This window comes from Anolis carolinensis, chromosome 1 (genome assembly GCF_035594765.1).
Source record: "Anolis carolinensis isolate JA03-04 chromosome 1, rAnoCar3.1.pri, whole genome shotgun sequence".
Classification (NCBI taxonomy): Eukaryota; Metazoa; Chordata; class Lepidosauria; order Squamata; family Dactyloidae; genus Anolis; species Anolis carolinensis.
The window spans coordinates 273,083,406-273,105,774 of record NC_085841.1 but is presented as its reverse complement, the minus strand read 5'-3'; the positions used below and the strand labels follow the sequence as shown (position 1 = coordinate 273,105,774).

Sequence of the window (22,369 nt, the reverse complement as noted above, 5' to 3'; positions counted from 1 at the left end):
AAATAGCTAATTTGGCACATGAAGAGGCTGGCATGATGGGAAAACAAATACATACACCCATTTATTCTTTTAAATTCAACTTCCATGGCTTTAAATATAAGAGCCAAAGCAAAGCTGGAAAATATTTTTTTTAAAAAACTGAAAAGGATGGCGGGCCAGTTAAACTTCAAAGTGATGGTTGCACATGAGATATCAACTCTAGACTATGCAGGATAATGGGCACCAATTCATCATTGACATATCTGAAGGAAATTACATATGAACTCCTTAATTTGCTTTTTTCAGCCATTCTCAACCTGGTACTCTATAAATGGCTTCAACTACAACTCCATAATTTTTCTGGGATCATAAAAAGTTGTGTAAAATGTGCACATGACAGTGTATATGTAGAGGTGAAGATTTTGAAAACAATGCTATACTATAAATAAAAATAAAATACATTCCACAAACTCTGGAATTCTGTCATCAGGTGTTTATCTGCCAGCTTAGCCTGATGATCGCTGTTGATGGGCATATTCATGGTCAATGATTTCTTATATGTACATCTTTAAATTGGATGTGGACTGAGCAGACCATCAAATACAAGGCATCTTTAACGGCAAGACTGTCTTTAGATAGTTCTTCAAATATAGGACTATGTATAGTCCTCTGAGAAGTAGGGCACATGCCACCTTAGTTATAAGCTACATTTTTGGTGAAGCAGCAGTGTGTTTTATATCAGCCAACATGCTATCTCCATTAGTGGATAGAGCAAGATCACTTTGTCATATGCTGAGCTGCATGAATTCACCCAACTTCATTCCTAATGTGCCAGGTTGGCCTTTTTCAAATTAAATATGGATCGAAGCATATAAGACTTTTAGAGAGGGAAGTGAAATGCTGTTTGTCATTCAAAGTAATAGAGTTCATAAGGCCTTACGATGTCTTCACAGTTCACAACAGATCTTTAAAATAAAGAAGTCAAATACAGCACCTATACCACCAGCCTCAATGTGTTACATACTGTTCTTTCAATCCCAGACTCAGTAATTTTAGAGGGCCTTAATAGTCACGGAGAACAGATCTATCAGTAGCTATAAATGAGCAGGGTAACTTTCTTCCTCTTCTTTTTGTGAGAAAGTTTTCTCTGATTTCAAGGGAAGAGAAAGAGTGGGGAGACTACTTCAGACTAAGTAAGGCACTGATGTTTCTCACTTTGTGTGAAGACAATGGCCAATACTGATTTGTAGCCATTCTCCAGAAAAATTGCTGTATCAATTATGCCATACTTATGTTCCTAGAGAATGTGACTGACTAATATTGAAGACCAGGAAACCTTGGGCTGTCCCAAGAAGGCATTTTTCTTAATTTTTTTTTCTGTTGTTTTTTTCCCCAAAGTTTGTCTTTATCTAGGGTTGCCAGAGTTTCCAGTTTTTGTGGTAAGAAGTAATGGCACAGATTTGCTAATTTTGGTGGGCTTAGCATTAGGCAAGAGAAAAAACCTAAGTTCACCTAGTAAATTTGTAAGTTTTTGCAGTTTGTAAGACTTAATGATTTGTTACTGTAATTTTCAAAGATTCTCCAGGAGGAGTAGAAGGAAAGAAGGAAGGCTAACTTAGCTTCCTTCTTTCCTCATAGTTGTTGTGGGACCAGATATTACCTTCCAATCTGATCTGCATCCACTTACTGGCTAGAATCAAGTTAGCTAGCTTGCTTAAATGTTCCTTATCCCATCTCCCCAAATAGGTGAGAAGGAATAATTCCTTCACTTCACTTTGGTATAGAAACAATCGATTTAGCTAGGATTTCTGTTTTAATATCCAAAAGGACAAATATAAGTTGTTCTTAATGCATAGCAGTAATGACATCACCAGGGCCTGCCTGTAAGTCTCATGGTTTGGTACAAAAACCTCGAGGTCTGAGACAATTTCAAACTGGTAACCGTTGCTATATCCCATTCACACATCCCAGAAAAAGCAAACATTATTTTAGTGCAAGTGATATGTGGAACAGTAGAAATGTACCCATATTTAGATGTGTCCCTTGCTTCATTCCTACCCCCCCCCAATTGCTTGTCAAATCTATGAGTGCAAGAAAATAAATATTTTGAAGAACAATGCTAGATATAAATTTTCACTTAACTCCATTCTTGCATGCAAGAATGAAAATGTCATACTGAGAGGGAGATTGCAATAGTTGAGGTTTGTGTATTTTTGAAATCTTCACATTTCAGGATTTTTGATTGAAAATATTGCAAAGGACGTCTTGTGTAAAATTCAACGCTTTTGTCATTGCTACTACTGAGGCAAAAACACTGGTCTCTTCTCTGACATGCAGGGACAAATAATTCTTGGCACAGGACACTTTTTTCAATGGGGTGCTTCAACATGTCAAGAAACCTTTACATCAAGGATGAGAAAATTTGCAGATTTCCCATACACCCGTATTTGTTTTCCCAACCAATGTTCTTATATAGATTTGCACCCCACCCACCCATTTTTTCTCATTTCTTACCCTCTCAGACGACTGAACAGCTTATATTATTTAAGATGGGGATTTTTCCTTTGTTTTCTATGATTGTGGAAACAGATTACAGTGGCACTATATTGTTTTTAATCCTCAAATCCACACTTGCTGATTCTCAGCTTGAATGCTGGCATCATTTCTAATGCTTAGGTGGAATTATTCCTCCATAGTAGGAGCTAGTACTGAGGAGGTGCAGGATAAGGAATATCACTTGCCAAAAGAAAGTTTAATTAGTTAACTAGTTTCAGTACCAGCTGCATCATATGGTTTCTTTTTTACATCAGTTTTGTAGGATAATATCTGAATGCACTGTTATTCAAACTCAATACCTTAATAATGAATACACTAGCCTTCCCTATGGAGGAAAGAAACACACTTGAACATTTTCTCATCCTCAGTAAAGAAAGAGTATCTCAGAATATTGAAATGACCCATCTGAAAAGCAGTGAAATATTCTGAGTTTTCCCGGGTTTCAGGACTTCTTGCAAGAATTTTGTTTGCACAGACAATGATGTTTTGAGAGCAAAGAAATATCTTTTACACAAAGTGTGTGCAAGACCTAGTATTTTCAGCACAAACAAAAATTTCTGTAAACATGTCTCAAAATGTGGAAGACATCTAAAATGTCCAAAAAAATCTCACTATGACACCTAGTGGGAAGAAATCTTACTGAAATTTTCCTGTCATTCATGTGAGAATGGAATAAGAAAAGATTTATCTCAGTAGTCTCCCCTTCCTTAAATGAGAGGTAACTGGGTTAAATCCCTAATTTCATGTTAATTTTATCCAGCATGATTAACTACTAGCCCTTAACATATGAAAACAAAGACAAACCACATTAAATCAGTTGAGTGAATTAACTGTGTGGTAATCTAGTTTAAAAAAGGTAAAAGTATTGAAATCAGTAGAGATGCACAGACACACTGCATAGATAGTCCATCTTGACCTCACATTCAAACAACTTAAATGTTCTGTTAAGAGTTGTTATAGTGGTATGATTTGTATTTATGAGATGCTCAGGATTCTGGATGTCTTGATTAAAAAAAAAATTAACACTACAGGATGTTAAAGAAACCTAGCTGCATGAGGTCTGAGGGCCCATCCAGACATCCCCTTTAATGTGGGAGTTCCCACATTTTAAAGGGGACCATCCAGATGATGCCCTAGAGAAATGCAATTGAATTCGCCACAAACCAAAAAAAAAAACCAAAAAACTGCTTTGTGGCGAGATAATTTGTTAGTGGGTTTATTCCGTGCCTTCTTGGAAGGAGTGGGACAAATTCACTACTTCTGTTGTCTGGACTTTTGAAGGGACAGTCCAGACAGTAGTCCTGCATTCTTTTGGGCTAAATTAGCCCAGAAAATGGCAAAGTCCCCCTAAAACCCATTTTAATACTAAAATAACTTACCCGGTCTTTATTAGAGTGGTGCCGGAGCTCTCCTGGTACATAGAAATGATGTGCCAGGAGGGGGGGGGGAGGAGAGAGAGCAAAATTGCTCCTGTCCTCCTTCTCCTGGCACATCATTCCTATGCTCCACTAGAGCTCCGGCACCACTCTAATGGAGGCCAGGTAAATTATTTTAGTTTTGAAAGGGGTTTGGCAGGTTTGGGGAGGGGGTTAGGGTTCTGGGTGTTCTCCAGGTAGGATCCGGCAGTGCATCTCGACACCTGCCCCAGAAAGAACGCGCTTTCTGGGGTATGTGTAGATTAGGTCCCAGAAACATTCATGTTTTTTAAATGCGAATGTTCTCAAAGGGCTGTCTGGAAGCACCCTTAGAGAGCCTAGCCTCATGCCTCATCACACTAGAGCATGAATCCACTTTAAATCCTATTGGTGTCTCCTGCAGAATTTTGGGGTTTGTAGTTTAGTGAGGCCCAGGACTAGGCTGAGCAGTGTAAAGGTCCCTCCCTAAACTACAAACCCCAGAATTCTGCAGAAGGCAACAACCGGATTTAAAGTGGATCCATGCTCTAGTGCAGTGGTTCTCAACCTGTGGATCCCCAGGTGTTTTGGCCTACAATTTCCAAAAACCCCAGCCAGTTTACCAGCTATTAGGATTTCTGAGAGTTGATGGCTAAAATATCTGGGGAACCACAGGTTGAGAACCACTGCTCTAATATGATGAGGTCCTAAATCTCAGAGACTTCTACAAAGTTATTTTTTGGGTAAGTTTTCTGAGGCTTTCGCCATCTGTTTTGGAATGTAATTTCAATTTGCCTGACCCTTTGCAATTCATTCTGTTATGGCCATAGAGCATACCTTTTGGGATAGAGTAATTGGGTATCCAAGTTTTCAAGCTGATGTATCTCTTCAGAACTCACTAAAAATCTGATTAGAGCCATGAAGATCTTCTGCAAGTACTGCATTCTCCCAGCTGACTTGAAGAGGTCAGTAGATTGACACCAGTTCAACGACTGTGGATTATGTTAGGTTTGATTCCAATGCGTCTCTGTTTGCAGTACTGATTGGGTTGGTTCCAGTGTAGCCACTGTTAACTTAGAGCATAATGCACATGGGCCTTCTTGTTTAATGTGTTATGCTTACAGCCTAACAATACACGGTGGACACTTAACAACACACAGCAAACTAGCAAATCAGGAGACATATTATTTGTATTTCCTTTCTCTTCTTGTCTCCTCTTTGCCCTATTCTGACATATACACAATACCATCTTTTACTATTTTAAACAGTATAAGAAAATGAAACATCACTTGTCTCCTTGCACCATTTCTTTCTTCACTGGTTACTTCCACAAAGGCCTTCTCTGAAATGACAATTGGTTGTTCAGCTTCTAATCAAAGAGTATCTTTACACCTTGGAAGCATTGGATTCTAGATTGAGAGCCTTTATCCATCTAACTCAGTATTTCCTGAATGTTGATAACTCTCCAGAGTTTCAGGGGAGAGTCTTTGTTAACTCCTAAGCTGTTGAATTCTAGTGTTTTCTACATTGCAATTCTTATCAATGCTAGCAAGCATATTTGACAGTGAAGGATTATGGCAGTGGGATGGACAGCATCTGGAGATCAACACAATTCTATGTCTTCAGCTTTTATTCAGTAGCATTTACTACTGGGATCATAGGTTACTACTGGGACTTAGGTGATGGGATCGTGTATACCAACCTGCGGCCCCCATGCAGCTACCTAACCTTTTGCACCACAGTTCCATTTTGATTCCATATCCAACTCTCAAATTCAGTATTAATCCAGAACTAGACAAAATGGTGTTATTTGAACAATGTTGGTATTCTATTTTACAAAAACATTAATATCGGACTCCCTAATTTACATGTCCCAGAGACTATAATGATATCAGAAAGGATACATTTTGCATCAACCGCAGAAGCCAAGAAATGCAACAAAGGTGACATTTTGGTTCATCCTAGTTGATTTCATTTTGAGACATGAATAATTAGGTGCTGGCATTCATTGATGAAGATGCCTTTGTCACTTAGTACTACGCAGAAGAATAAATTGGTTGTTAACGTGTGTTGTGAATGAAATGTGTTTGTTTTCCTTTTTGCATTGTGTTGAAGGGTAGAAGAAGAGGTTTTATTTGTACCTTTATTCCATTCTTGCATTTGATGGAGACGCTGACAGTAGATGAGTCAGAGCACCTGGAAATAGGAGTTATTATGTACTTTACAGTGTGTGGCAAACTTAGGGTTTTGAAACAGAATGATGCCCTAGAAATAAACAAAACACCAATCAAGAAAGAATGTAGTCTTGTAGCTCTAAAATGAAGCACGCTAAGCAAGCAAATATAAAATTCTTGAAAGCTTTTGGATGTACACAGGTAATAATTTATCCCATTGTCTCCCAATCTTTGAGCCCAACCCACTTTTGACATTCCATCTTGGTTTTATCTTTCCCATATATCTCCTGCTCCTGGTAACCACTTGTTTGATCCCAGACCTTGGCAAAATCCTTTCATACAAAATTTGTACACAAAGTTTTCATGGAAATTCTGAAATTCTAGTCCACTTCCTCTGTAGGGTTACCACAGCCCTAGAGAGAAAGAACTAAAGAAATACGGCAGTGAGTGGTTAGGCATTTGTCATGAAGCCAGTTTATCAACTGTTAAAACTTGCTTTGGTGGTGATGTGCCTTCAAGTTATTTCCAACTCACAGAGAGAGAGAGAGAATGTTTTCCCAGGAGTGGCCCGCCCTTTCTTTATATCCCACTGCTGATATTAGTCAGCTCAGAATTATAACCACAGAAGATGTGCAATTGTATTGTTGTTTAACCACAGAGTAACAGTTGCCTTTGAAATAAATACTAGTCACACAATGCATTTGGTACTTAGTGAATTTCACTGTAGACTCTTGTGTTCTGTCCTTAAAGAATAAAGGAACTTTATAGATGGGTGGATGATAGGATTTCAGCCTACACATAGGTAGGATAGGTGGTACATTCAGTAGGAAACCTGAGGGACCATTCATCTTCTAGACATCATTCAAAATATTCACCTGTTCTTTCCTCTGTGCTTTATCAAAGTTGTTCTGTGAAAATCCACCAAGTCAGTTTTTAACAAATGGAAGTAGGAACAAAGTTTTAATTGTTGCCTTTTGGGTGAAATAGAGGGAAAGAGCAAAAGAAAAAAAAACTGAAGAGAAGCCTATCTAAAAGAAGTTGCTTGCATAGAGAGTATTTCTGCCTCCCTCCAACGTTAAGTAATCTGTGTTAGAAATTCTTTATATCATATCCTGTATGGTTCTCAATAGGCTTTTTCAGTCAAACAATATGGCTGTTAGCAGGTGGTATTTTTGGCAAATGACCTCTTCTCAATACATATATGTTCAGAAGTTGGCCTTTTTTCCCTTGCCTTTTAGTGCTGTGCTCTTAAAACACACACATTTTTCCTTTTTCTTAAGAAAAGGGAGCTTGAAAAGACATGATGAAGAAAAATAATCCTAAAGGGGTGGGGAAACATTACCGAGGAAAATTCTGTGGAATCCTGGTGGAACAGCTGGGACTTTCAAAGTCTCTCGCTCACTTGTGCTTTGCACAATGCTGTCTGATGCCTACCCTTGCCACCACCAGAAGGCAAGGAACAAGAGGCATCCTAATGCCCTGTTTGCCCTACATGAGCAACTGAGTGCTTCCTGCAGAGAGCTGTGTAGAAAAAAGGCCAAGCTGTGCCAACATTCACACCGTTTTGTGTATGAAAGAAATATTACAGTTTGCATTACTCGGCTGGAGAGATTGATTATGGCCAGGCAAAGCTTCCCACTTGTATCTGTTTCCAGCCAGCTTTCCTGAAGTTTAGTCACACCACAAATGGAAACTATCTGTAATTGCCTCTAGATTGTAATCATAGTTACTGGTTTTCGATCCTTGATTCTGAAACTTCATTTAAAGACTCCTTCTAAATAATAGGTTTCGGTTTTTCTCTTAAAATAGTACGTTTTCCCAGTTCCATTTGCATGTTTGAAGTCTTCCTCATCAAGAAGATAACTTCTCTACCAGCTCAGAGGAATTAGAATTGGGAGTCTTATTTCAAACAACAGAGCCAGTGCAGTGTATTTATTTATTTAAAACATTTATATTCCGCCTTTCTCACCCTGAAGGGAATTCAGGGCAGAGCACAACATATATACGGCAAACAGGCATTTGAGTGTTAGACTTTGGCCATATCTATACAGACCATTTAATGTAGTTTCAAACCAGCGTTGAAGAAAGTGGTTTCACTGTGCAGATGATTACATAGGAAATCCTGGAACCAGTTTGAGGCCCCAATGATGATTACACAAACCATAGACCACTGATGCTCGTAAAGGGATTTCTTTGTACATTTTTGTGGGAGTTTGTTATTTGGCCACTGCAGTTTGAAGCTAGTTTCAAACAGTATTAAATGATCACTGTAGGTGAGGCTTATGACTGTAGATCAGGGTGTGAATTACTTCTTGGACTTTACATTTCACATCTTGCAAATGCTGATTTGTTATCAATTAAATGTTTGATTTTTATACCTATTTTATGTATCTATATACCTGGGGTCATATAAAAGTTTTTCTGGGCAAAAGGGATCTTGAGTGGAAAAGTCTAAGAAGTGCTGTGCTGTGCTATGCAATCCAATGGTAAATCTCAGCCAGTATCTGGGCTCGGGCTGTGGCGCAGGCTGGAGAGCAGCTGCAATGAATCACTGCAATGAATCACTCTGACCAGGAGGTCATGAGTTCGAGGCCCGCTCGGAGCCTATGTTTGTTTGTCTTTGTTCTATGTTAAAAGGCATTGAATGTTTGCCTATATGTGTAATGTGATCCGCCCTGAGTCCCCTTCGGGGTGAGAAGGGCGGAATATAAATGCTGTAAATAAATAAATAAATATCTTGGTTAGTGGGATTACTGAAGACTCCATTCTCCAGATCAGACATCTTGAGAAACTATGCTTTAACAAAGCAGGAACCAATTAAGGTAAATGAGAGAAGGAAGGAGGAAGTTCATGAGCACATAGCTTGATTGTTAAACCTTAACCAAATCACTTTGAAGCCAATGTGTTTTGCTCAAAACTTTTGGGGAAGTAATGAAAAAGGCATTATTATGATGATGTTGTCATAAGAAAAGATATCCCGTCATAAGATATGTTCGAAACATATACTAGTTTCCCACCCCATTTTACTTTCTTGGTAAAATAATGTTTAACATTAAATGGAAGAAATGGTCTTTTAACTGATACTTGTTCCTTGTAGTTAGGCCGCCACTAGGTTGAGTCTCTGGTGACTGTTCTTTAGTGATCCTCCTCAGGCCTTCATAAGAGGATCATCAGGGAAATGAATAGGGGGGAAAGATGAGCTGCCTAGGGTTGTGGGAGACATGGAAAGTATACAAAATGTTATAAACCAAGGACAGAAACCTACATGTCCACAGGACCCACGTTGCTCTTTCATCTAGTATCTGAGGAGCTGCAGACAATACAGGAGGTGTGAGGAGAAGTTCATAGATTGACTAGTATAGATTAGATCAGTGGTTCTCAACCTGTAGGTCCCCAGATGTTTTGGCCTTCAACTCCCAGAAATCCTAACTGGCTGGGATTTCTGGGAGTTGTAGGCCAAAACACCTGGGGACCCACAGATTGAGAACCACTAGATTAGAAATACTGTCAATCACAATTTCCTAACCATATTTAAGAGATCATGGGTTTTACTTTGCCTACTTCTACCCTCCTCCCCATTTGAATTCCTCCTTTATTTGGTAGCATTAACTGTAATGCAGCATTGCATCTGCTTGAATGCTAACCAGGATTCAGTTTTAAACAGAATTTGGAGTTGTGGGGAGACACTGAATTTAGGATCCATTGAAAGAATGACCTGCCCTATTGAAGGGATAGACAAGAGTTCTGGACACCAGAGAAGGTGGGCAGCTCTAATGCCAGTGTTATAGTAAATCCTCTCTGTGTTTGCACCAGAGTAGATGCAGAGGATTGAACAACTAACTCATTTAAAGTTTAGCTGGAGTAGATTCACTGCCTTACTGACAATAGAACCAGTCAATTCCCCCTGCAGAAAACATGGCTCTTCTGGAGAGACTTATGGACTGCCTGGTCAGATACTGCACTGAAAATGTAGAGTGAATATGAGCACCTGACTCAATTAGGTGGTTCCTATAACATCCAAATCCAAACACTCTTAAAACCTCAGTACCTTTATCCAGAATAATCAAGTTTAATAGGCACTATAAAGCCGCCTTTTACAGTCTGAGTTCTAAAGCACTGAAGACAAAACTCTGCTAGACAGAAGTGTCACTCCCTTAGGTTCTTCTCTCCCACTCCAGCCCCCAGAAGGGACAGTTTAATGGAGCCTGATGCTTTCAAACTTGGAAATGGTATTAAATGTCAATTAGCTGACCAGCCTCCCTGGGTAAAATTGAAAATGCTTGCCAAAAACCTTGTGGTATTTAAACCTTTTGTAAAAAGTCTCATGTCAAATGCAGAAATGATGGCCTCTCTTCCCACCCGTCTCTCCCCTCCTTGGCCACTTCCCGTCTTGCATCTGGTTTAATATAATGGGTGTTTGCATGAATAGCTTAGTTTAGCCAGAGTGGCAATAAAACACTTTAAATTTATTGTGACATTTGGATTTAATTAAAAAGTACACACTTAGAAAAGTAAAACATAATGTGAAGGGAGAGTTAGGAAGGTTTTTCTCCTTTTTCTTCCAAAAAACTAATTAGAGTTGTATTTTAAATTGTTTATGTGCAGCTAATCATTGTAATAAATCATTTATACTGAAAAAGACACACTCTAATGTGCTTGTGTAACTGTTTATGTTCTCAAGTTTCTATCATGAACAAATTGATCTGGAAGTGAATTTATTAACCACTAGGGAAGAAATCATTAGTGCTTTCTCTAAATATTCCCCAGGTGCATTTTTATTAGAATAGTTTACTGCTTTAACTAAATGTAACACTATACAGTCTTGGTTGTAATAATGATGTAAATTGACTTTCCATCACTAAAAAGTGAGGAAGCTGTCTTTTTTCGTTGCTAATATTTGTCTTTCTGGTATCACAAAGCAACATGTTGTATAAGGCATAAAAGATTGAAATTTAGTTAGCCATCTTATTGGAAAGACTGCAGAAAAACATATTTTTGTGGTTTTAAGGTAAGGATGTTAATCAAATAGCTAGTATGCTGTTGTTGTTACTGCTACTGCTGTTTTTGCTGCAAAATTGAGGTCTATTACCTGTTATTAGATTCAATAGTCTGATTTTGACCTGAATATCCGATGCCAAAACAGTGCTTCCCTTAGTGATAGTTGATAGCTCCCATATCAGTGGCCGTATGTTCTTACTTGTTCATCAAATGGTTGCATGGTTCCTGGTCCAGAAAGGGTCTGTACAGGACATAGACAATATATATGTGTGATCATATTAATGATTTTTACAATGTATTATCATGTATATGTGTTGTTGTTTTATGATTTTATTTAACTCTTGAAGACCTCAAGTATACTCATAGGCCAAAATGCACTAGACTTTTTAATTAACAAAACAAACATCTTTGGCTTCCAATGGAAGCTTCCCGGTTTCTTCTTTTGTTTTTCTTATGTTAAGGCCTTTAGGATATACAGGATATACAGCATCCTATTTTAGAGATACAGTTGTTTTAGTATTAGTATTAATAAGCTTTTAGGTTGTTATATCTTCTGTTATACATTGTGTTTGTTAAACTGCAATGCCCTATGACTTAAAGTAAATAGATTTTTACTTGACTTGATTTATTTTGTTTTTCCATATTAAATAGTTGGTGCTTCCAGTTTTTAGTTTTGAATTATTGAGTCTCTGTCCAAATAGCTGAACCTATTTGGAGGAAAGAGTTCATCACTTTGGGAAGATCCTTTAAAGTTCAGAACTGAAACCCAAACAGAATTTTCTGCTCCACTAATATGGAAACCACAACCTACCAATGGTTTCCCAAATTTTTGATGTCACCAGTGAAGTTTAATTCTCAAAGTCAGAGATCCACTCTTACATCGTAAAAGTTCATGTAAAAGTAATTGCAGAGCCAGGAAAGAATTACTTTCTTTGAATTTCAGCTGTCATGGGCCATGCCAGTTAAATTATCTGGGAGTGTAACTCAGAAAATGTAACATTTCCAAACTCTTGGCAGACCAGGCTTGTTTGTCCATGGGCCACTATTCTGTAGGTGGATACTGTAAAGGTGAGTTATCTGTCACATCATTGAATTTCAAATGATCAAGCCAGAGAAAAATATCCCTACTTCTTGTAGAATCTAAATCAGTGGTTCTCAACCTGTGGGTCCCCAGGTGTTTTGGCCTACAACTCCCAGAAATCCCTGCCAGTTTACCATCTGTTAGGGTTTTTGGAAGTTGAAGGCCAAAACATCTGGGGACCCACAGGTTGAGAACCACTGATCTAAATGGAAAGAAGGGAAGCCAGAGCATAGTCAGCCCTCCATATTCATGGATTCTGTATCCAAGACTTGAAAATACCCCCCCCCCCCAAACATTAATTATAATTTTATATAAGACGCATTATTTTATTGTGCTGCTGTATGTAACGGAATTTGAGCAGTTACAGATTTTGATACCTATGTGGTATCGAGGGCAGTTTGTGGAACCAAACGCCAAGGGCCCACTATAGTTATTATGCATTTATTGATTCCTTTTTTTATACCCTGCTTTTCTCCTTGTGGGGACTCAAGGTGGGTAACAATCCCACACTTTTGTCATAATTTTTAAAAATGCATTGCAAAAATTAAAAAAAAAACAATGCAGTGTGGATTAAAGTAAAAAAAATATCATAAATACTGCACACTTAAAATAGCCTTTAAGACTCACAATCCCCCCCCCCCCCAGAATTGCACCCACACTTTCCCAACACCATAACCCTTATCCTTCCACAAATGCCTGCTGGCAGAAGAAGGTCTTGACCTTCTTGGAGAAGGCCAGCAAGGATGGAGCCTTGCGCAAGCAGGTCAATGTATTACACAGACTGTAATATATTACAGTACATTCTGTTTTCTTTTCCTGCACATATACATACATGCACTCTTACTGTTTGGCACTGGTGAAATCCATAGCTGAGTTCCTACAATCTTAAGATCATAGGAACTACCTCATACTACTAGAATGGAGGAATTATCTCTCTATTCATGCATTAAAGTGTTTTTAATGTGGAAAAAAGATAGTTAAGAAGAAAGGGTATTTTCAGTGATGGCATCCAATCTGGTGAATGCCCATCCCAGAAAAGTTAACCTGGCATTTACATTATGGCCTTTCCAGTGACCAATAGAAAGCTTTTTGTTTTTCTAGATATTTACAAATAACTCCAGTGCTTTTAAATCTTGGTACTTTTATTTTTCTGCTGGTTTTACTAAGATTTTATGTGCTGAAGTGTTTTTCCTCGTTGCTTCATGTTTTATTGTTTTTATTATGTGCTGTCTTATTCATTGATCTGTGTATTGTTAATGCATTGTATACCACCCAGTGAACTCTGATTATTAGATGGCCAGAAAGTGCAATAAATATGGAACTACTTTTGACTTGGTCAGAGCCCCCAAGTGAGCATTAGGAAGGAAAAAGAAATTTAAACCTATTCAAAGAAATATATGTAAGAAACTGATGAGCTATCACTAAAAGCTTCAAGAATAGAATCAATCCCGTATTTGTCCTATGTACAATCCCCACTTTCCCCCAAATTTTTTTGCATTATATTTTAACAATCTAACAAAATGGAAAAAGAAAAGAACAGCCTTTTATTGAAAATATAAGTTGAATGTCACCACTAGCCAGCGAAAACTGAGCAGCAGGGAAACTTACAGCAATTTTTTCACAGTCTTTATGTATTTTCCATGAATTGCTACCTGATTTTAAGCAAAGTATCTTTGCTTATTTTTTTATTGACTTATTAATGTTTTGGTTTCAATTTTTTATGTTGTCTTATAGCAACATCCTTGCTAACATGAATATAGATTACACTATGTAACAACATTTGAAAGAAATTGTTCCTGGTTTGAAAGTATTATTCCTGTTTGATTGTGCGGTACGTACTTTGAAAGTAGTTGTTACACTTCAAAAACTTCGTTTTTGTGGCTGCCACAAACTATGTTGAATTAGTTGAGACTCGAGATTTTCACTGAAAAATTATAGCAAAATGTGCTGCAGAATGTCCCACAAAAACAAAGTTTGTGTAGTTTAATAAACTTTTCCCATGTTTTTATGACACAACCAATTAGCAAATGACATTCATGACATAACACGTCCTAAATCGATTTTAAATAATGTTTGTTTAGTGTGTTCTGTTATTAATAAATGTGCACAATTATGTTTTTTTCTACATTCTTTGTAAATCTTGAAATTGGATTGGTTTCTCACCTGTCTTTGGGACTCTCCTTGGATTTAGAATTAAGATAAAATTGGCACTACGGTCTAAATCCAGTTATTAGCCCAACAGGCATTGACCCATCAAACTGACACAAGTGTTGATTTTCTAGGTTCTCATTGAATCAATGAAACTACTGGACTTAGAACCAATATTTCAATTTAGCTCCAAGTTTGTGTCTAGAAAGGATCGAGAAACCTTACTAGTGTAATGACAAGAATTAATTGGTCTCATAGACAACCTAGTTCAACTCATTCACTTTCTGGAACGTGACCAATGAATTCCTAAACTGTTTTAAGAACCAGCAACAACCAAAGTTCTTACTTAAGCTTTATTAAAGTAGGCACAGGTGAGAATGAAACATAAGTACTGAACAATGCAATTTTATTGGAACCTCTCACCATGATGGCCTTAGTTCTTGTATACCACTTGCTAAATTAAATTTATTTATTTATTAATTTATTTACTACATTTATATCCCGCTCTTCTCAACCCGGAGGGGACTCAGAACAGCTTACAAATCAAATGTACATACAGTATATTATTAGCATAGCACAATATAAGCATTAAATTACTATACTGTACTATATCATTATATGGTAATATTATTAGTAATAATACATTTAATATATAATTAATATTATTATATTATTAGTAGTATAATATTGTATTACATTATAATATTATTATCAATATAAGTATATACAATATAGTATATATTTATAAATTATTGTATATTATATGTATGTGTAAAAACAGTGAGAACATGTTCACATTGAAATAGAAAATAATATAATATTTTAAACGGTTTATTTAGCAAGATTCGAGTTTGTTGTATTTTAGAGGAATGATCCAGAAGAATTTGTTATGGCTTGCCTTTTTAAAAGTAGCTAATGTAAAGTCTTCTACCTCATTAAATCTTTCTAATAATCTATAGAAGGCAACGATCAAGATGTATTACTGGCTTCTGATCTAGCAGAGTGTGATCATTACTAAATTTTATGAAAGTTCTGCAGTGATTGAGATACTTTAATCTGCATTTTGATACATTGTTTAAAAATGATGAGAGTAGTGTTGCCCTTTGAATACTGTTCTTTGAAGAGATAGATCTGGGATTAAATTAGTCTGCATACTGAACCACAGAATCAAATTTACTATTTGCATCATTGTATGAACTTTAATAATAAAAAAGGCCAAGGAGGCTTTGCCCGTTTCATATCCATCTAAATCTGTTATCCAGAAAGAACTTAATCCTTCCACATCAAGATGCCATTAATTGAGAATAGCAAATACTGTTTTACGTGCCTGCTTTTAGAGAAAAGAGGTCTCTGCAGCTATTTCTGAATGCATTTATTCCATAACAGCATAAAAATTTAAGTATCTAAAACAGCATTTGCTGTCGCATTGCAGTTCATGAGTTTCACTTCTACATAATGAGTGCCTATCCTCAAGGAATATATCTTACAGACAGTGGTTCTGATATCAGTGGTACACTAAGGACATTATCACATGAGGCTCTAAAGATGGGCCTAGTATTGCAAACCCAACTCGGATTGCAGCTGGAGCACACCAGGATAGACACTTTTCTTAACACACCAGTCAGTTCCCCAAGCGCTTGAAGAAACTATCAAGTACTTTTAGCTTATCACAACTGCTGGGATTTGCTTCCTCCCAATTTGTGGATTGCCCGTTTTTCTATGCCTGACTTTTTTTAGAATTTGGCAACCCTGTAAATCATAAGATCAGGGCTTTGCAATTAAATACTTCCACAAGTGCACAAGCACAGTTTAAATATTAATAAAAAAAGGAAATACGATTTTGCATTTACTAGCCTTTCCCAGTTTTGAGTATTCTGTAAGGGAGAGGGCTACTTCTCATTTTCTTTCCAAACCTGCCTTGGCTGCTGGTTTGCAGTACCTGTCTTTATTGTAAAATGGATGATTTCGGTTAATAAAAAAGGAAAGAAGCATTTTGCAATTAGAAGCCATTCCCTGGTTTGTGTATTCTGCAAAAGAGAAGGATATTTCTCTTTACCAAATGAGCCCAGGCTGCAGTTTGCAGCAGCCCAGTTCCAATGTTTGCAAAAGAACAAAGAAAGTTGGCAGGCTTTATGGAAATACCTAATCAAGAGGGGAAATTTCTATAAGTGTCTGGAATGTGATTTGAAACTGCACAGTTTCATAATTTTTTAAAGAAAGTGAATGGAGCAAAAGAGGACCATTATAGCTTTGCATTCAGAGCTCTTTGTCTGATTTCCAGAAATAAAATGACTAGGATTATGGTCACGTGGAAGTGGAGCAGTTCAAAGTGACACCACCAACACATTTATGATGACACATAACAGTCCCCAAACTCTGCTGAAGCACTTTTCGGTTTTCTGCACACTTGAAAAAACTTTGAACCCAGATTCAAAGTGCTTTCAGTGGTCTAAAAATGGAAGTTTCACATTTTTTGATCAGCACTGGTTACAGACGAGTTGCAGACTGGATTGAAATCAATATAGGACAATGCTATGTGATGGTAAGCCATTTCTTTGGTGGTTGGGAAGGCTGCAGCTCACATTATGATCCTCACATAACAATGCACTTCTTTTGGGTAAAATTTTAAAGGAACTATCCAACATGCTGAATCCTATATCTCAACTCAGTTTCACAGGTTTGTTTCAGGACTGAGAATCTAAATGTTGATGGATCTAGATGTTGAAGAGCTCCCAGCAATTCTCCGCACTGACTGTGCTGGTGAGGAAGGGTTGGCTAATCCAAGTCCTGAACTGGATTTAACACTCTTAAATGAAGAGAACAAAGGCCTTCAAGTTCCTCAGCAGCAGTTGGAATTAGAATTATTTCTGTTCACCTAGTCTTCTGCACTATAGGAAGATGTATTATATAGTGAAAAAGCACTGGCTGAGAACTTGAGTCTCCATTCTATGCCAAATGCCACATTCACACAGATGTACGAAAAATAAATCACATATGTGACACTCGACTTTTTTCTTCCATGGTGGTACAAAAATTGGTCTGGCAAAAAATGGAATCCCAGCTTTGCAGAACTGGAGGCAAAGAAGAAGAAACTGCCTTTGTAAACTCAGTAGTCTGGATCTTAACAAAAGTGACTGCAATACATACGCACGACTGCAGCTGTTTAGGTTTTTAAGAAGTGGAGTTGTGTTTAATATTTAGCCTCAGATCTTTCCCAGTGACAGCCTAATATGGTATTACACCTTATGCATTATTAAATCTGCACTGTGTTTAGTCTCACTGATCTCATCAGTACAGCAAAAGTGAAAACTATGCTGAAATGCCTCGGGGAGACCAGCTCTGGGTAAAAAAAAAAATCCCCCCCCCCAATTGCATTAAAAGAAGATCCAGGTTTTGAGGTTTGATGGCTGGTAAAGTAGCTACGGTTTTCACATTACTTGAGTAACACATGCACATGATTAAGGTATATCAGGTTAATTCATCTCCTACAAATACATTTGTAGAAATGGCACTGTTCTGTTGGATGTACCATAAGGGAGTAGAGTTACAAGCTTGAACTGGAAAATTAATCTGCAAAAGATTTGCCCACACATGTATGTAGATTTCTATTCAAGTGTAGATCCAGTGGAATTCAATGAGACTTAACTTCCGTGCAAGTGAGTTTAGGATTTCATTTTACATGGGAATGAATGAATTCAATTGAACTTAGTGAGATTTATTTCAGTATTGCACAAAATTACATTATTACAGGTGTGGCAGTAGAGTTGAAGACCTGAAGTCCATTAGTGTGTAGGAAGATTATAAAAGTGGAGTGATTAACTTGCAAGGAATAATTTTAATTGATATAGGGAAGGACATTAAGCGAAAGACATGTGGCTTTCTGTGTATCATTCTTGTCCAATGGAAATATTGGTTAAAGGAGCTGTAGTCCAACAACTTCTGGAAAGTCACATATTCACTTTCCCTGCATGAATGGAACATGTATTTATTGTTACAAGATATTTTGGTTTTGATATTTCTGTTACATCATAGGAAAAAATAAATATAACAGATGGCTTTTCTACATAACTAACAAGCTACTTTATACACCTTTCAATATACTAACAGAGGTACACATAAAGATCCAAATAGGTGTAACTCTATAACCAAAGTTGCAGATCCAATATCAAAATAGACTACTTTCTTTCATACACCTGCAACAAATGAATTTAACAAATAATTAAGGCAGGAAACCAAAACAATAAAAAGCAATCACAATATTAAATGTCCTACCTTAATCTATCTTTGATTTTCTTCTTTTTTAAATAGATGAACAAGTAATTTCAGTTATTTTCTCCCTTCTGGCTGAGAATGGAACTGCCTTTGCAAACATTGGGGTTCTTGGAGAGGATGGCAACAGCAAAAAAAAAAAAAAAAAACTACCCAAATTGCTCAGAAGCCATGTTTTAAATGCAAAAAAAAATGTATGGCATAGAAAAGAGTGTACTTTGTGAAAACATACTGTTCTCATTACAGATTAGTGAGGCCCCTTCTACACTGCCATATAATCCAGATTCACATTATCTGCTTTGAACTGGATTATATGAGTTTACACTGCCATATAATCCAATTCAAAGCAGATCATCTGGATTTTATATGACCATGTAGAAGGGGCCTGAGTTTTTTTTTTTATATATAAAAGTCTATGTTCTCTATGCAAACAATTTGAGAAATTTTAGAATTCCTCAAATTGGTCATTTTATCACTGGAATATTGTGTTGCATATTCACCTCAAGGACAGGGATTGCATTCATCCCAGAAAACTGGAAAATCCCAACCTGAAGGGAGGGGGGAAATGTGTCAACCAGTTGATCCAGCAGTTACCTGAAATATTGATTTTTCTGACTGAACAAGAGCATAAGGCTATTCCATTTTCAACAACTAAACAGAAATACTGACTAACATGGTCCCTTTTTGCAAATTATCAGTAATGTTTTTTTCTAGCACTTTTCCTCTTTATTTGGACACCATGTTGAAGTTATTGCACTTTCTTCTTCAATTTTAGGCCATTTTCTTATTAGATGGGATTTTTAGCAGACATAAGGCAACTCTGAATGGAATGAATTCAAAAAATACTTTAGTAACAACAATTGTATACTTTGTGGATGAGGGGCTTGGAATTAAATAACAAACTACAGAACTTTAAAAAAATAACTTGCCAGGATATAGCTTGTTGGTTTTGACTAATACTTGGGACTAGATGATCCAGATGTGTGATATAGCATGTTTGATGTATGGAAGAGGCTTTGGTCTAGAAATGCTCATTTGAGAGGGGGAATTCCCTTTTTCCATTTTTACAGGTAGGCTGGTAAAATCTCCTGAAACTGGAAATATTACAACAGGACACAGTTAATTTCATTGTGCCTCATTTTTCTCCCCTACTAGTAGCCACCTTAGCAACCAGGGCTGACCTTCTTTAGCTTCCAAAATCAGACAGGGTCTGGTTTTTAGGGTATATAGGCTTGTTCAAAATTGAGGCATAGCTTACATATCCTAAATGATGATGATACATAGAAATGATACATGGAAGGTTTAAACAATAAGTGACAACATTAAGGAAGCTATTAGTATGTACTTGATTTCATGATGTGAGAATGGTGTACTTGGAGGCACATGACAACAACCATCCAGTTAAGTAACATTTGGAAAGCCAAACCTTTCTCCTCCCTGAGGTAGGACCTAGAATTTCTACATCATGACTGCATTTGCAAAGCAGTTTCTGTTTGTGTCTCCTCAATTTGAACTTGAACTGCCCTCCAAATATAAACCCGTCATGTCTGGGTTTGGTGAAGCCCGCCACTGCTTTGCTTGTTCAGAGTCCATTAAAAGGCTGCTCTCCCAGCACTAAGTTCACTTTAATAAAGTGAAAAGGGAGGGAGAGGAGGGGGAGGAGTAAAACCTAACATGATTCAAAAGTAATAAAATGTACTATGCAACATCCTTCTCCCTTGAGACCATTTTGTTCTTTAAAATCTGGCTTCCAGGTACTTATAATCCATGAACTTTTCTCAAAATCTCTCAAAATATCTGTAGCTGATCTTTTTTGTGTGGGTTAATATATTGCCTGATTAGTTCATGATGCCATTTGACATTTTGTAGATAATTCCCTTTTTTATTCAGTAAAGAGCAAGGTCATTTCTTCCAGGTTCATTAGTTCTTAGCAAATGTTTGTGTAAAAAGGAAAATACTGAAGCTTATCTGGCTAGTCAAGGAGGAGTCTGCACTGCACCTAGCTCTAAACATCAGGGCATTTTGGTATCTGGTGTAGTATTAACGAGAATTTCACGTAATTGTCAAGGATTTATTATTGAGTTCAGTGGTGCTTATTCAAATGAATAAAAGATATTGGTTAAGCAAAATGCAGTCAATATGAAGTCTACAATAAGACTAAGTGTGTCTTTACATATCTTGTCTGTGAAAGGAACCACTGAACTGTTGCCATAACAATGTTGAGTTTTGGAGAGGATTCTGGGAGTGTTCTCTGCAGTCAGCTCACACAACATCTTGACTGGGCTTGTTGCAACTGAGGCCCCTTCTACACTACCATATAATCCAGATTATCAAATCAGATAATACACATTATCTGCTTTGAACTAGATTATACAAGTCTACACTGCGATATAATCCAATTCAAAGAAGATAATCTGGGTTTTATGTGGCAATGTAGACGGGGCTGACTGTTATCCTGCATGGACTGACAATGTGCTAAGAACAGTTTGGGACCCGCCTACCTTTGTGACCGCATCTCCCCCTATGAACCCACCCGTCCTCTTCGTTCATCCGGTAGGGCCCTTCTGTCACTCCCGCCACCATCCCAGGCTCGGTTGGCGGGGACGAGGGACCAGGCCTTTTATGTTGTTGCTCCCCGGATCTGGAATTCCCTTCCGGAGGAGATCCGGCAAGCACCCACCCTGACTTCCTTCAAAAAGCTGCTTAAAACCTGGCTCTTCCGCTGCGCCTTTGGATAACCGAGCCCATAGCTATAGTAGTTGCACAGGCCATCTCTTTGACTTGAAACACTGCACTTTATTCCTCTGCCCCAAAGCATCTTAGAATATAACATTGCACTTTAGTTCTAGTGGCCCCTCCAAGCCATCTTCTCCTCCATCCCAGTGGTCTTTTTTCTTCTCCTTCTCTGATTCATATGTTATTTGAGTGATTATATTGCTTCTGTTTATGTGATTGTTTTAGTCAATTGTTATGTTTTTTTATTATTCTTATAGCGTTTTATAGTGTTTTCAGTGTTTTATTGTACAATGTTTTATGCTGATTTTATATTGGAAACCGCCCTGAGTCCCTTTCGGGAGAGAGGGCGGTATATAAATAAACTTTTACTTACTTACTTACTTACTTACTTACTTACTTACTAAGAACAAGTGGTCTCAATGTCTGTTCCTCCAGGTATTTTGGACTTCATCTCCCAGAAACTTCAATTAGCTTAGCCAATCGTGAAAGATTCTGGGAGCTAAAGTTTAAGAAAATGTTTGGATGCACAGAGATTGAGCCCTATTGCCCTCAAAGTGATTCAACAGTTCTCCATGTTTAAGAGATAGTTGTTACTGGTGAACAGCTCCACTTCTTCAGGGGACACTTGTCTACCATTTCTGAGAATTTTTTCAGTGAGCAACCCTTCCAACAGTTGCACTTCCTCCACCAGAATTCGAAAACCACTTATATGAAACATGAACTGACATTCTCTTTTTTTCCAGATGTACAATTAGTTTATTCAAGAGACCATTTAGAGAAGGTGAAATGTATGTATAACAGAGAACTATATCATGGTACAACTGGAAGGTACCACAAAGGCCATCTTGTCCAACCCCCTTCTGTGCAGAAATGCACAACTACAACATGCCTGTAAATTTCCCGTCCAATCTACAGAGAAAGAGAGTCCACCCTCCAAGGCAGTCTATTCCTCTAACAGTTCTAGACTTAAGATAAAGTTCATCCTTATGTTTAAGTGGAATCTCTTTTCATTTGAATCTGTCAGCTAATGTTAA

The 22,369-nt window shown here is 37.4% G+C and overlaps 1 protein-coding gene across 5 annotated transcripts in view; it reads left to right on the top strand.

Moving 5' to 3' along the window:
* The window catches only part of lmo1 (LIM domain only 1), a 119,736-nt gene that overhangs the window by 27,347 nt on the left and 70,020 nt on the right, over positions 1–22,369 (top strand). The window lies entirely within an intron of this gene.